We start from the raw sequence: 15,864 nt of genomic DNA on the forward strand, positions 1-15,864 counted from the left end.
CACCCTGCTATATTTTTTGTTGCAGCTGTCATTGTTCTTTAGCAGGCCTGGGCTGGGTTCGAGCCCTCCTGCCTTGGTGTAAGTGGCCAGTGTCCTGCCCTCTAAGCTACAAGCATAGCCACTGTGCGCTATTTCTAAACCCAGAAAGCCCAGAATGGAGTGATGTTCATCCCTGCACGGTTGGCTATTACTATGCAAATGGAAGATAAAAAGGTTTTCTGAAGAAACTTAAAGGCAGTGAGATAAATGGGGTGGGAAAATTGAAGGCGGGTGTTTGATTGGCTTTGCCCAAAGGAAAAGTAAACTTTCTCATATCTTCATAACAGGTAGTTTTATGTCTTGGAACAAGGTATCCTGCCTAAGTTAGGCTCCTTCTCTCAAGCAGAGACTGGGAGATGGAAGCTCTGTCTTCTTTGATGATTACATTTCAAAGGGGTGGCTCCCAGATCCTTGAGAAAGACATTGCTGGGCTGTAAAAATGCCAAGAAGCTTTCAAAAGATTTATATCTCAAAGGAGCACAAAAAGAATTTACAAGTTTCTAAAGAAAATGCTCTAAGAAATGCTCCAGGGCCTAGAGTTAAGAAGAAACTTGTTAAAGGTAAGTTAAAAACTTTGTAATAACCAGACACTCTTCCTGGAACTAACAATCACTGACTTGAGAGCAATGAATGAAAGACTAGCTCTGCTCTGAACTATTCAAGTAAGCGTCTATTATTCAGAGAGACATTATCCATGGATGAGAGACACATGGCACATAAGGAAAAATATGAGGGAAAAGTAAAGGTGGAGTAGGGGATCCAAACGTCACCTTCTTTGAAAATGGAATGTGAGTCAGGCAAGGGATCCAAATATCCACGTGACCGCTCCTGAGGACATTATGTCCTTCAGCCAGCTGTGGACTCCTTTACCGAGGACATTCATCTTTAAAGATCCTGGTATCCATATAGTTTCTCTTCCCAGGGATAAAGTGACCCAGGCACCCAACAGCTACATTCCCTTTGACTGGAGTATTCTTGACCGGAAAAGCACTTTGAAACATACTAGAACTGATTCTTCAGGTTCATCCTGACCAACATCTTCAATTAGGCCATCCAGAAGTGAAGCGCGAGTCAATGAGGCATTTGGATGAAAAAGCTGAATTTACCAGGAAACCAAAAGTAGCAGATGGACACACAGACACCTGGAGCCAAGCAGAAAGGGAGGGAGACCAGCCGCCCCCTCGCTCTCCTCCTACCTGCTTGTGTTGCCAGGTAAATCAGTTGACAACATTTGCCATTTATCGCAGCCACAAGTGTATTGGAAATACTTAGTTTCATCTTTTCTAAAATGGAACATTGAAATAACCATGATTCCTCCTTTATTTTTTGAATTGTTTTTGCATAGACCACATTTTATCTATTTTTTTATTAAATCAAAACTGTGTACATTAATGCATTTATGGTATACAAAGTGCTGGCTTTATATATAATTTGGAATGCTTAGATCAAACTAGTTAACATAGCCTTCACCTCACTTATTTGTTGTGTTAAAACATGTATACTCCATTCTTAATAGATTTGACATGTACCCTTGCATTGTGCACAATATGTGAGGTCCCACCAATAACTCATGTACACCATGGAATATTATGGAGCCATAAAAATATGGAGACTTTACGTCTTTTATGTTTACATGGATGGAGCTGGAGCATATTCTTCCTAGTAAAGTATCTCAATAATGGGGGGAAAAAGTATCCAATCTACTCAGTACTATAATGAAACCAATATATAATCACCCACACTTTCATACAAATGATAAAACACAACGATTTCAATTCATGCTAAATGCTACCATTTAGCTTGTCAATCCTCAGAAATAATCATGTCACTTTCTTAAAAATGTGACTGGCTTTAGTCACACAAAACTCCTTACCTAGCAAAAAGGAAAACATAACCCCCAAGTTGTTCTTCTTCCCCATTTCATAGCAGTGGGAAGGCATGTACCCATGGACACCTGAAAGGTGCTCCCTACAATTGTGCTTTAGAGTGAAAATGGCTGACATATTCCTCCCAACCATTCCCTGACTGAAGCTGACCTCTTACTCTACAAATGAACTTAATCATGAACTGTTATAATATTATTATTTGAAGCAAAGAGATGGAGCATTCACTATTATAATCAATGTCTTTCATCTGATCTTTCTTATGAGCAGAATGTAACCTCATTGGGAACTGGATATGGGGCATTCATCTTTGATCTCCACACTGCCTATAGAATAAAGCCTGGCTCAGGGTTGACACCAACAAAGAGTGCCAGATGAGTGAAATTCATTTAAATGAATGAGTGGATAAATGACTATAGAACACTAATTGAAAAAAAACTTATAGCTCTGAGAAGAGAAATACCAAAATACACCGAAAGGGATCCAAGTAATGATGTTCACCTGCGTTAACTAGGCTGGACCACTGCGTTAATGAACCACAGAGTCGCCCTACAAGATACTTATCCCTGGTAAAATGGCATAAAATCAAGGATTCTTTCATCTTACCTACTTCTTTGGGAAGTAGTAAAATGCATTCTGTTTTCTGAAATCCCTTTCCTCCACAGTCTTTTTCAGTCTCTAGTATTGATTGATCTTCATCAGTTTTAGCCTTGAAATGATAAAAAGGGTAGTATATAAACAAAGAGCTGCCTCCACAATTTAGGTGGAGAACATTCATCAGTGTGAACAGTTCTGACTTAAAAGCAGCAAGGAAGAGTAGTCAGTCCCCCAATGCCCAAGTATAGTTCTCAGCTTTAATGAAAAAGAGACAATTAGAACAAAGGCACTTGCTCACTTCAAGTCACAATTCATCAAGCTGTCAAAGACAATAAAACGCTACATACCTAATCTTTCCTGTTAACCATAATGTAGGCAATGCAATTACATTGTTGCAGCAAATTGGCAAGAATTAAAGGAAGAATTAATGTAAAAACCTTGTGAAATTTTCTGTTCCAGTAAATGGTGTCATTCATATTTAAAAATCTGGTACAGAAATATTAAGTATTAAGTGAATTAGCAATAAATACTTTGTATTGGGCCAATTTTCTTTCTCAGCAGTTTTAGAGATATATGTTTAAGTATATAAGCAAGGAAAAATCAATTAGCACCACCAAAGCCCACTATTAAAATTAAAACCTTGTGATAATTTTAGGTGAAATGAAAAATAATGACACAAATACTTTATAATACATAGAAATAAACGATGATAGGTAAATTTAATTCTAAAAGTGGTCAGAATGCTTTTAGTATACTTTTTCCACAAATAGTATATGTACACAGAAAAGGAAATTGTAACTGACTATGAAACTATACAATTTAACATAAAAAGTATCTTTACAAGGACCTCCATTTGCAAAACTCAGTTCTTGGCATTAATAAGGAATATAGGAAAATAATACAAGCCCCATACTTAAGGTATGTTCATTGATAACAAGTAAATGCCAGGCCCCAAAATTGAAAAGATGAAGGGAGTCATGTCTGACTGGAAGGGCCCCAAATCCTCTGGGGATATATAAACAAACCGTTGCAATTTATACTCTACTTTTCAGAGAGGGCAAGAAAATGCAAGACAGTCACTTTCATGCTGGGTCTGTTCTTGGCGTAAGCCTCCACCATGACGTGTAGCAATAATGAGCCTGGTTCCCCAAGTTTGATATTCTCATTTTAATTTATTAATTATTCAGTTAATTCAAAGTTTAACCCCCATTTTTGTTATTTTTCTTGTTTCCATCTTTTTCCCGGCAAGAAATCAATGCATGTATGCAGAAGTGGAGCTTATGGGACTTACTGGACTTGGACACCCTGTCCAGCCTGCCTCCTGTCCTCTGGATCCCATCTCTCCTGCTGTGGGCTCAGCGAACTCAGTTTTCCATTGCTGTCTCACAGCCACTTTGATTCTTGCTGCCATTTGTGTTTAGTCTGTGTACTCATGGCCTCATGCTCAACCATGTGTGTACTTTGCCTGACCAGATCAACCCTCTCCCTTCCTGCCCTCCCAATTCAAGCTCATCAGCCAACAAGGTCAATCATTTGCATCTTTACAAAATCATGGAAGGATGCCTCTGGATGCCCCTGAAATACACACAGTGCCTCAGTGCTAGAGCATGGGCTTTCATTCCCTCCCTCTCCCTTCTTGCAGAAAGAAAGCACACACCCATTTCTACTCTGATACAGCCGCCCCACGTTGGATTCTCCTTTTAGACTTTCAAATAGGAAAGTAGAACAATAACCCTTTCCTGTTTTTTTTTTTTTTTTTTTTGCTTTTCCTCAACCAAACACTCAACATTCCCATCCTTCTCTGGAGAAAAGGGGCATTGTGATACTATTTTATGTTAGCAGATATGTACCCTATGATACATTGTTTTTATGTTTCTGCTGGGGGAGTTAAAGTCACATACTTTCACCCTGATTATGGAGAGCTTTCAGGGAGAACAAACACTTCTTTCTGGTGAGCACAACCTTTCCAGACATTTCTCCTAAGTATCACCCCTGTTAGACTCATAATTGCATTACCAGTGTGGTAGAGGAAGACAGTGGCAATGCTGTGAAAGTACAAATCAGAAGGATTAATTTAGGAGACCAAAGAGGGTTTGGGAAATGACACATTTGATTAAGATAGCAGAAATGAGCAGAATTTCCAAAAGTTGAAATGACTAATATAAACATCAAAGATCTACATATATCCTAACAAATGCATTTATGGGCCAACGAATGGTAAGAATTCTGTGCTGGCTGCAGAAATATGTACCCAGAGGCATCCCCTCAGGAACAGGCCTGTTGCTAAGCTGCCACCTACTCAGCAGATGGCCTTCAGCCCTCAGATTCTTCAGGGTCTGCCTTAATTGCAAAATTTACACTGTTTCTGAGCCCAAATTCAGTGACTGAGCAAGAACAAGGTATAAAGTTCCAAGAATTTTAGCCTCATGTAATGCAATGGCCATTGCTCACTCCAGGGCCCCCTGCCAAGTTGTCTGGGGCTTTATGGGGCCTGCATTGCAGTGTAGCTACATCCGTGGACAAGTTTTGCCTCCTCCTCTTATTTTTACACAGGATGATTCTCAATAAATACCTTGCATTCCAAGATCTGTTTCAGCATCTGAAGAAAGTGGGCCACAAGATGAGACACTGAGGCAGCGTTATTCAGTGTGAGCTGCCAATGAGGACATTATCACTGGTAGTGTGTCAAGAATAGTCATTCAACAAAATGGCATTGCTTTGCCAGTAGTGAATTGGGAAGGTGTACTAGGGAAAGGGGGGAAATTAGCACATGCAAAGATTAGACATCACAATTTAGAAAGAACTAGTAGATGTAAAAATAGTAGGAAGAGCTGGCCATACTAAGGGCCACTGATGTTCTATTTGGAAAGATAACAAGCTAAAGCAACAAGCAACCGAAAGCCAGAGGCCTCTTTAGATGTCTATAAAGAAGCTCTTGTCTCCTGTGGAAGCAGGGCAGAAAAAGCCAGGAACTATGTACAGGACTTAATAGGTTAAGTGGCTAAATGCCCAACAAAGGTAAGTCCATCTTGCCATAATCAGGGCTCCAATTATGAAAACTTTGGGCCATTACATGTGAAATGGAGCTGCTATCTGAACAAAGATGTGCACTGTAGGCGGTGTGAAGATGTACCACCCAGACCTGCTGTGGGGGGCGTGCTCAGCAGACACCTGCCAGCTGTCATCCTCTTCAGGAGTGATGTCAACTATAGAGAATAAGTTGGCCTGAGGTCACGCACTTCCCAGGGCAGTCCACCCTCCTTTACTAAGTGAGGAGGGCATATAAACTTTGGACAGTGCAGCCTGATGTAAAGCACTCTAAATTTGCTTCGTAGCCACCTGCTGGATTGCTGAAAGTTTTGTCAGAGGTCTGCCCCCCCCGCCCCCCGTTTCCTGTGCCCAAGCCAGTCTCTGTTTCTTTCCTTTCACAGGTGTTTGTTCAACACTTGCCTTGAACTCCAAACTCCAACAGCTGCTTCTGAAGCTACCAAACAACCACTCAAATAGTTAAAAAATAAAACTATAGTGAAAGGATTAATAAGCCATTTGAAGATCTTGTTTTGTTTTGTTTCCCATACATTATAGTTAATAAAATATTTGATAGGAAATATTTGAGATGACTTTTTGCATGGCTAAGATTTTTTTTCATCCATAAAAATTATCCACTTCTTTACCTTTTTCTTTTTTTTTTTTTGCAGTTTTTGGCTGGGGCTGGGTTTGAACCCACCACCTCCTCTGGCATATGGGGCCGGTGCCCCATCCCTTTGAGCCACAGATGCCACTCAAAATTATCTACTTCTTTCAAGTGCCAAAGCAAAATTTTGTACTTTAATCTTCCATTTCAATTATCCCTTAGAGCATTGCTGTGTCTTTGTTTCAAGCTTAATATGCTGTTCATTTTTAGCCTAAAAATCAGTACAATATATGGATTCTACTATACCTGCACTAAGTGGGCCAAACTTCATGTTTTTTTAGTAGATAATGCATATGAATTTACTGAGATGCAGCATTGCTTAATAAAGCGTATTTATAATAACAATTACTATTATTCATAGGCATAAGCTCTAAATATCTTACTAGAATTCAATAAAGGAAGCCATAAAGTTGGACAGTATCACAAAGGAATGTGTGTAGAAGAAAAAGAGAAGTCCGTAAACTTGTAACATTAAAATGTCAGAGAAATAAAGAAGAGTCAGAAGCGCGTATGGAAAGGAAGAATCAATAAAGACATATGTCATAAGACAAGTAAACAAAATGCTTCACAAAGAAAGGAATGGTCAGTCAGTGAAATCCCCTGAGACATCAACTAAAATGAGAATTACAACTAGGAATTGGAGTTTGCAATGTAGAGGTTATCAGTGGCCCTGGACTGAGCATTTTTATGGTGTAGTGCAATTAATTTATTGTTTAGAGTAGATAAGAGAAGTTAAAGCATTTATAAAAAAATCTCTTTAGGATTTTGGTTATAAAAGGACAAAGAAATGGAAAAGGTGTGGAGGGAGGGAGACAAGATGGCGGACAGAAGCCAGCTTTCAACAGAGGCTCCCGTCCAGAAGGAGAGTTAAGGGACAGTAATTTAGTAAGTATCCTGGTGGACTTGAGCCTCACCAAGAGAGAAGGTTGAAGAACGCACATCAACACCGCTGAGGCAAGCTGTGATCACAAGGACACAAACAAAAGGTACAAAATCCAACACCAAGAGGACAGGAGTCCCCCTCCCCCATGAGACCGGCTCAAGAGCCCCACAATTAAACAAGCGGACAGAAATTAAAGCCCCTCCCACTACACTCCACGGGAGAGACCTTCTAAAAACTGGACCTACCTCCCCTACTGGGGTGCCGTGGCATTCTCCTGCCAGGCATAAAACTGAATAAAACTTTGGGAATCCTTCGCCGGCAACCCTCCCAGCGCTCCCCTCCCACCCACTGAGGTGTGGAGGCCTGTCCCCCAGGAGTTCGGATCCTTGGGTGATTTCTCAAGGGCAGTGGACAGTCCCCGAGTTGCGACTGGTCAGCATTGACTCTGAGGCATGCGAGTGAGGAGAGGGCACTGGGCTGAGGGGGAGTCACGCCTCGCGGCACTTTCCTGCAGTGCAGTACTGCAACCCTCCCCGGGCGACATTACGGGGCACAAGACTGAATAAGACTCTAGCTTCCCCACTGAGAGCTGAGAGCCCCTACTCTCACTCGGGGTCTGAGGGCCTATCCCCCAGGAGTTCGGATCCTTGGGTGATTTCTCGAGGGGAGTGCACAGTGCCTGAGCTGTGTCAGGTCAGCGCTGACTCTGGGACACGTGAGCGAGGAGAGGGCACTCTGCTGAGGGGAAATCAAGCCTTGGCGGCACTTCCCTGTGGTGTAGTGCAGGAGCCCTCCCCGGGCTGTATTGTTGCGTAAAACTGAATGAAACTCTAGCTTCCCCCGCCCCCACTCCCAATCGGGGTCTGGGGGGCCTATCCCCCAAGATTTCTGATTCTTGGGGGATCTCGAGGGGTGTGGACCCAGCACAAACTGCGGCCGCTCAGTGCTGACTCTGGGGCGCGGGACAGAGGAGAAAAGGGTCGCCTGAGTGCCCACACCAGAGCAGCAGTTCCCTGGAGGTAGATCAACAGCCGTTTTTTCTTTAATGGCAGAACGCTCACTTCTGGATATTCTGAGGCCACACCCCCTGTCTCCCTGGGCAACCAGAGGAGGCCACCAGTGAGCGGGGGATTTCCTGACACTGCTCACAAACCCAGGAAGCTTCCAGGGTGGGGCGACCCAGAGAGGTGATCGGACGCAAACCTCCAACAGCAAAGACGTTTGAACTCAAAACAGCCCTTCTTCTGTAGGCGATTTCAACAGGAACAGAGACAGAACCCCGCAAAGTTGTCTGTTCTGTTAGCAGCATCCATCAGGGACGGGGCTAAGCCTGAGCGAACACCTCCTTCCCATCACCTGCATCAAGCACTCAAAGATGTCAGGCCCCATCTCCTCCTGCTAGATAGCGGCAGTCTGCGGGGGCCTGGCAGACTTCCTTGCGATTCGGGCAGGTGCAAACCCCTGGAGTGTCAGTTCACTGCAGGCAACTGGGTTAGCCATCTGCAGAGATACCAGTGACTGGGTCCGACGGAGGGGCAAAGTGGGGAAGGAGACGTCAACCTTCTTAGACTGCTCTGTTTGCTGGGTGGCTCCTCCTGACTCCACGCTGCACTGGGGTGAGCCGTGTCAGAGGAGTCACCAGGCCCCTGTGATCCAGTTCCCAGAGACCTCTTGAACTCTCCCACCCGAGACAGGTGCCGATTGAGACAGTTGATTTGGACCTTTTGAACTGGACTAATAGACTGAGGACTTTTCAGGTGGTGCCCTGGGTGTGCGGTTGTAGGAAGGTTTGATTCTCCTTTTCCAACTGGGGCCAGAGGTGGGCAGGCGGGGTGACTTAATTGCTGATTTTTCCACACAGCTGAGACTTCAAGCCAGAGTAGAAGTTGCAATGAGATCAAACAGAAACCAGCTGAAAACAAGACAGAACCACTTTGCTCCACCACACCAGACAGGGCCCCAGTTTCTCAGGCCACAACACTGCACGGGCCCTCGATAAAACCCCAGGGGAAATACCAAAGGGAGTAAAATAACCATGGGGCGGAATCAGCGGAAAAACTCTGGTAACATGAATAACCAGAATAGATCAACCACACCAAGAAAAGATACGGCAGATGTGATTGAAGATCCCATTCATAAACAACTGGCTGAGATGTCAGAAATCGAATTCAGAATTTGGATTGCAGACAAGATTAATAAAATGGAATTAGGAATTCGAGGAGAAATTCAAAAATTGTCTCAAGAATTTAACGAATTTAAAGACAAAACCACCAAAGACTTAGACACACTGAAGCAAGAACTTACAGCCCTCAAAGATATGAAAAATACAGTAGAATTCCTCAGTAACAGAATGGAGCAAGCAGAAGAAAGGATTTCTGACATTGAAGATAAAGTCTTCGAACGCTCCCAATCTCTCAAAGAGGAAGAGAAATGGAGAGCAAAAACGGATCACTCACTCAGAGAACTCTCAGATAATTCGAAAAAAAGCAACATAAGAATTATAGGGATTTCTGAGAACGATAAAGTGGCCTCCAGGGGCACAGAGGCCCTTCTGCATGAAATTATGAAAGAAAATTTTCCAGACATGCCTAGAGAATCTGAAATTCAGATAGCAGACAGCTTCAGAACCCCAGCACGATTCAACCCCAATAAGTCATCCCCCAGACATATCATAATTAGCTTCACTAAAGTTAACATGAAAGAGAAGATTCTCAAAGCAGCCCGGCGAAAGAAAACTATAACGTACAAAGGTAAGAATATTAGAATAACTGCGGATCTCTCTGCTGAAACTTTTCAAGCCAGAAGAGGCTGGTCATCAACTTTTAATCTCCTAAAGCAAAAAAACTTTCAACCCAGGATCTTGTATCCAGCTAAACTGAGTTTCATCTATGATGGAGAAATTAAATACTTCAATGACATTCATATGTTGAAAAAAATTGCCATAAGTAAACCAGCTCTTCAGGATATTCTCAGACCTATCCTCCACAATGACCAACCCAATCCTATACCACAAAAGTAAACTCACTCAGAAAATTCGGATCAAACCCCAACTTCCACACTGGTGAAAGGATTAAAAATGTCCACTGGACCTTTGAAAAACTCGATACCCCAAATTCCACCAGACTTATCAATACTCCCCATGAATGTGAATGGCTTAAACTGTCCTCTAAAGAGGCATAGGTTAGCTGACTGGATACAAAAACTCAAGCCAGATATTTGTTGCATACAAGAGTCACATCTCAACTTAAAAGACAAATACAGACTCAGGGTGAAAGGATGGTCATCCATATTTCAGGCAAATGGTAATCAGAAAAAAGCAGGTGTTGCAATTTTATTTGGAGATACAGTAGGCTTTAAACCATCAAAAGTAAGGAAGGACAAGAATGGTCACTTCATATTTGTTAAGGGTAATACTCAATATGATGAGATCTCAATTATTAATATCTATGCACCCAACCAGAATGCACCTCAATTTATAAGAGAAACTCTAACAGACATGAGTAACTTCATTTCCTCCAGCTCCATAATCGTCGGAGATTTCAACACTCCCTTGGCAGTGTTGGATCGATCCTCCAGAAAGAAGCTGAGCAAAGAAATGTTAGATTTAAACCTAACCATCCAATATTTAGATTTAGCAGACATCTACAGAACATTTCATCCCAACAAAACTGAATACACATACTTCTCATCAGCCCACGGAACTTACTCCAAAATTGACCACATTTTAGGTCACAAGTCTAACCTCAGTAAATTTAAAGGAATAGAAATTATTCCATGCATCTTCTCAGACCATCATGGAATAAAACTTGAATTGAGTAACAACAGGAATCTGCATACCCATACAAAAACATGGAAGTTAAATAACCTTATGCTGAATGATAGCTGGGTCAGAGATGAGATTAAGAAAGAAATCGCCAATTTTTTGGAAAAAAATGACAATGAAGACACAAACTATCAGAACCTCTGGGACACCGCAAAGGCAGTTCTAAGAGGGAAATTTATAGCACTGCAAGCCTTCCTCAAGAGAACGGAAAGAGAGGAAGTTAACAACTTAATGGGACATCTCACGCAACTGGAAAAGGAAGAACATTCCAACCCCAAACCCAGTAGAAGAAAAGAAATAACCAAAATTAGAGCAGAATTAAATGAAATTGAAAACAAAAGAATAATACAACAGATCAATAAATCAAAAAGCTGGTTTTTTGAAAAGGTCAATAAAATAGATAAACCTCTGGCCAACCTAATCAGGAAAAAAAGAGTAAAATCTCTAATATCATCAATCAGAAACAACAAAGACGAAATAACCACAGACTCATCAGAAATCCAAAAAATCCTTAATGAATATTACAAGAAACTTTATTCTCAGAAATATGAAAATCTGAAGGAAATAGACCGATACTTGGAAGCACGCCACCTTCCAAGACTTAACCAGAATCAAGTGGAAATGTTGAACAGACCCATATCAAGTTCAGAAATAGCATCAACTATACAAAACCTCCCTAAAAAGAAAAGCCCGGGACCAGACGGTTTCACGTCAGAATTCTACCAAACCTTTAAAGAGGAATTAGTACCTATATTACTCAACCTGTTCCAAAATGTAGAAAAAGAAGGAAGACTACCCAACACGTTCTATGAAGCAAACATCACCCTGATCCCCAAACCAGGAAAAGACCCAACAAGAAAAGAAAATTATAGACCAATATCACTAATGAATATAGATGCAAAAATATTCAACAAGATCCTAACAAACAGAATCCAGCAACACATCAAACAAATTATACATCATGACCAAGTTGGTTTTATCCCAGGGTCTCAAGGCTGGTTCAATATACGTAAATCTATAAATGTAATTCAGCACATAAACAAATTAAAAAACAAAGACCATATGATTCTCTCAATTGATGCAGAAAAAGCTTTCGATAATATCCAGCATCCCTTCATGATCAGAACACTCAAGAAAATTGGTCTAGAAGGGACTTTTCTTAAAGTGATAGAGGCTATCTACAGCAAACCCACAGCCAATATCATATTGAATGGAGTTAAATTGGAATCATTTCCACTCAGATCAGGAACCAGACAAGGCTGCCCATTGTCTCCATTGCTTTTCAACATTGTAATGGAAGTTTTAGCCACCACAATTAGGGAAGAAAAGGCGATCAAGGGTATCCATATAGGGTCAGAAGAGATCAAACTCTCGCTCTTTGCAGATGATATGATTGTGTATCTGGAAAACTCTAGGGACTCTACTACAAAACTCCTAGAAGTGATCAAGGAATACAGCAGCGTCTCAGGTTACAAAATCAACATTCATAAATCGGTAGCCTTTATATACACCAACAACAGTCAAATTGAAAAAGCAGTTAAGGACTCTATCCCATTCACAGTAGTGCCAAAGAAGATGAAATATTTGGGAATTTACCTAACAAAAGACGTGAAAGATCTCTATAAAGAGAACTATGAAACTCTAAGAAAAGAAATAGCTGAAAATGTTAACAAATGGAAAAACATACCATGCTCATGGCTGGGAAGAATCAACATTATCAAAATGTCCATACTACCCAAAGCAATATATAATTTCAACGCACTCCCTATTAAAGCTCCACTGTCATATTTTAAAAATCTTGAAAAAACATTACTTCATTTTATATGGAATCAGAAAAAACCTCAAATAGCCAAGACATTACTCAGAAATAAAAACAAAACAGGAGGAATCACACTACCAGACCTCAGACTTTACTACAAATCGATAGTGATCAAAACAGCATGGTATTGGCACAAAAACAGAGAAGTAGATATCTGGAACAGAATAGAGAACCAAGAGATGAATCCAGCTACTTACCGCTATTTGATTTTTGACAAGCCAATTAAAAACATTCAGTGGGGAAAAGATTCCCTATTTAATAAATGGTGCTGGGTGAACTGGCTGGCAACCTGCAGAAGACTGAAATTGGACCCACACCTTTCACCATTAACTAAGATAGACTCTCATTGGATTAAAGATTTAAACTTAAAACATGAAACTATAAAAATACTAGAGGAGAATGCAGGGAAAACCCTTGAAGAAATTGGTCTGGGTGAGTATTTCATGAGGAGAACCCCCCGGGCAATTGAAGCAGCTTCAAAAATACACTACTGGGACTTGATCAAACTAAAAAGCTTCTGCACAGCTAAGAACACAGTAAGCAAAGCAAGCAGACAGCCCTCAGAATGGGAGAAGATATTTGCAGGGTATATCTCTGACAAAGGTTTAATAACCAGAATCCACAGAGAACTCAAACGCATCAGCAAGAAAAAAACAAGGGATCCCATGGCAGGCTGGGCAAGGGATTTGAAGAGAAACTTCTCTGAAGAAGACAGGCGCACGGCCTTCAGACATATGAAAAAATGCTCATCATCTTTAATCATCAGAGAAATGCAAATCAAAACTATTTTGAGATATCATCTAACTCCAGTGAGACTAGCCTGTATCACAAAATCTCAAGACCAGAGATGTTGGCGTGGATGCGGAGAAAAGGGAACACTTCTGCACTGCTGGTGGGAATGCAAATTAATACATTCCTTTTGGAAAGATATATGGAAAACACTCAGAGATCTAAAAATAGATCTGCCATTCAATCCTGTAATTCCTCTGCTGGGCATATACCCAGAAGACCAAAAATCACAACATAACAAAGATATTTGTACCAGAATGTTTATTGCCGCCCAATTCATAATAGCTAAGTCATGGAAAAAGCCCAAGTGCCCATCGATCCACGAATGGATTAATAAATTGTGGTATATGTATACCATGGAATACTATGCAGCCTTTAAGAAAGATGGAGACTTTACCTCTTTCATGTTTACATGGATGGAGCTGGAACATATTCTTCTTAGTAAAGTATCTCAAGAATGGAAGAAAAAGTACCCAATGTACTCAGCCCTACTATGAAACTAATTTGGGACTCTCACATGAAAGCTGTAACCCTGCTACAACTTAACAATAGGGGGAAGTGGGGAAGGGGGGGGTGGTGGGTAGAGGGAGGGGGATCGGTGGGATCACACCTGTGGTGCATATTACAGGGGTATTTGCGAAACTTGGTAAATGTAGAATGTAAATGTTTTGGCACAGTAACTGAGATAACGCCAGAAAGGCTATGTTAACCACTGTGATAAAAATCTGTCAAATGGTTTATGAAGCGAGTGTATGATGCCCCATGATCATATCAATGTATGCAGTTATGATTTAATAAAAAAAAAAAAGAAAAGAAAAGGTGTGGAAAATAAAATAGGAAAACTCTTTTTTTGAAAAGATGGGTGAAGGCTGGGTGCCCTCCTAATACTTTGGGAGGCCAATGCAAGAGGATTGCTTAAGGCTAGGAGTTCTAGACCACCCTGGGTACCACGCCAAGAGAGACTCCTCTCTCCAAAAAAACAAAAAACAAAAAGACATCCAGGTATGGTGATTCATGCCTGTAGTCTCAGCTACTGAGGGGGCTCAAGGAGGAGGATCTCGATCTAGGAATTTGAGAATTTGACGGTTGCAGGGAGCTATGGCGACGCCACCACTGCACTTTAGCCAGGACAACAGAGCAATATTCTGTCCCCCCCCCAAAAAAAAAAGAAAGAAAAAAAGAAAAAATATATAGCTAAAAGGGTCAATAAGTCAACTCTAGACTCCCTTTCAACTTCAAGAGCCAGCATCATGATCATATGAAGAACAGCAATACATTTGCACTATTTTGTCTTGCAAGGTCAATTATTTTATTTTCCATATAGACTTTTTACAAAAGACTTCGATACAAAAATGTCATTTTGAAAGATTCCTATTTTTCAGTCAAGTACTTTAAATTATGATCCACTCTTTTAAACACCTGCTCACTTGTAATATTCTCTAAAACAGCTCATTGTTAAACACCCAAGTTAACTTAACAGTCTCTTAACAGGTTAAATACTAGCACTTAACTCCTAAAGTATATTAGCTACAAATCGAACATTAAGTAAAAGGCACTCAAGGCTATTTAAGACTTTAGTGCCTTCTTAGAAAGGTATAGTATTTGCAATCTGATATGGTTTTCATTAGCTATTATGGAAATAATTCACAGAACAATGTTGCTAATTGGTATTAGAAAAAAAGGTGTCTCTTTGGTTAAAGAGCTGAATCTGAGCATGGGTTTAGGTTAAAGTAAATAGTTCCCTTACCTCTGCACGCATTTATTTTTGTCTCTTGGGGGTTATTTGGCCAGGAATATGCAGCGGCCCCAAATGCAGGTTGCATTTAACACATTAACTACCACATGAATTGTATTTAACTTATGCTAGTTTTGAGTCCAGGGCTTCTGGAAGACTATGTAACTCATAAGTCTCTTACACATTTACTGCAACACTAGAAAAATAATGTTTTCTTTGGGGTCATAATGTTTTATTAGGTCAAGAGATGTGTGAGTTACATATGCTTCACAAGGCCCCTGGCTCAAAACTAGTGCGAGTTAAAGACAACTGACATGGCAGCTAACATGCTTGACCTAATAAAACACTGCAGGCCCCAAGAAAAATATCCTTTTTTGGAGTGGGCAATCCAGGTGTTAGTTGACCCCAGGCATGTCCCTTTACATTGGGAGGTATGGAGCTGCCTAGAGTCATCAGCTGCACACACTGCCAGAGTAAGTACCCACATCACTGCTCCTTTGGCTCCTGGCAGTAACTGCATGATCACTTACTTAGCCAGAAGATGAGTTCTAAACACCCAGGGCTCCAGGTGAAGAGCTCGAAGGTAAGGGGAAGAGTTATCC

At 41.0% G+C, this 15,864-nt stretch overlaps 1 pseudogene; it reads left to right on the top strand.

Moving 5' to 3' along the window:
* Positions 1–478: 478 nt before the first annotated feature.
* The window catches only part of LOC128567393 (ras GTPase-activating protein-binding protein 2-like), a 68,082-nt pseudogene continuing 52,696 nt past the window's right edge, over positions 479–15,864 (top strand).

Source organism: Nycticebus coucang, chromosome 16 (assembly GCF_027406575.1).
Source record: "Nycticebus coucang isolate mNycCou1 chromosome 16, mNycCou1.pri, whole genome shotgun sequence".
Taxonomy (NCBI): Eukaryota; Metazoa; Chordata; class Mammalia; order Primates; family Lorisidae; genus Nycticebus; species Nycticebus coucang.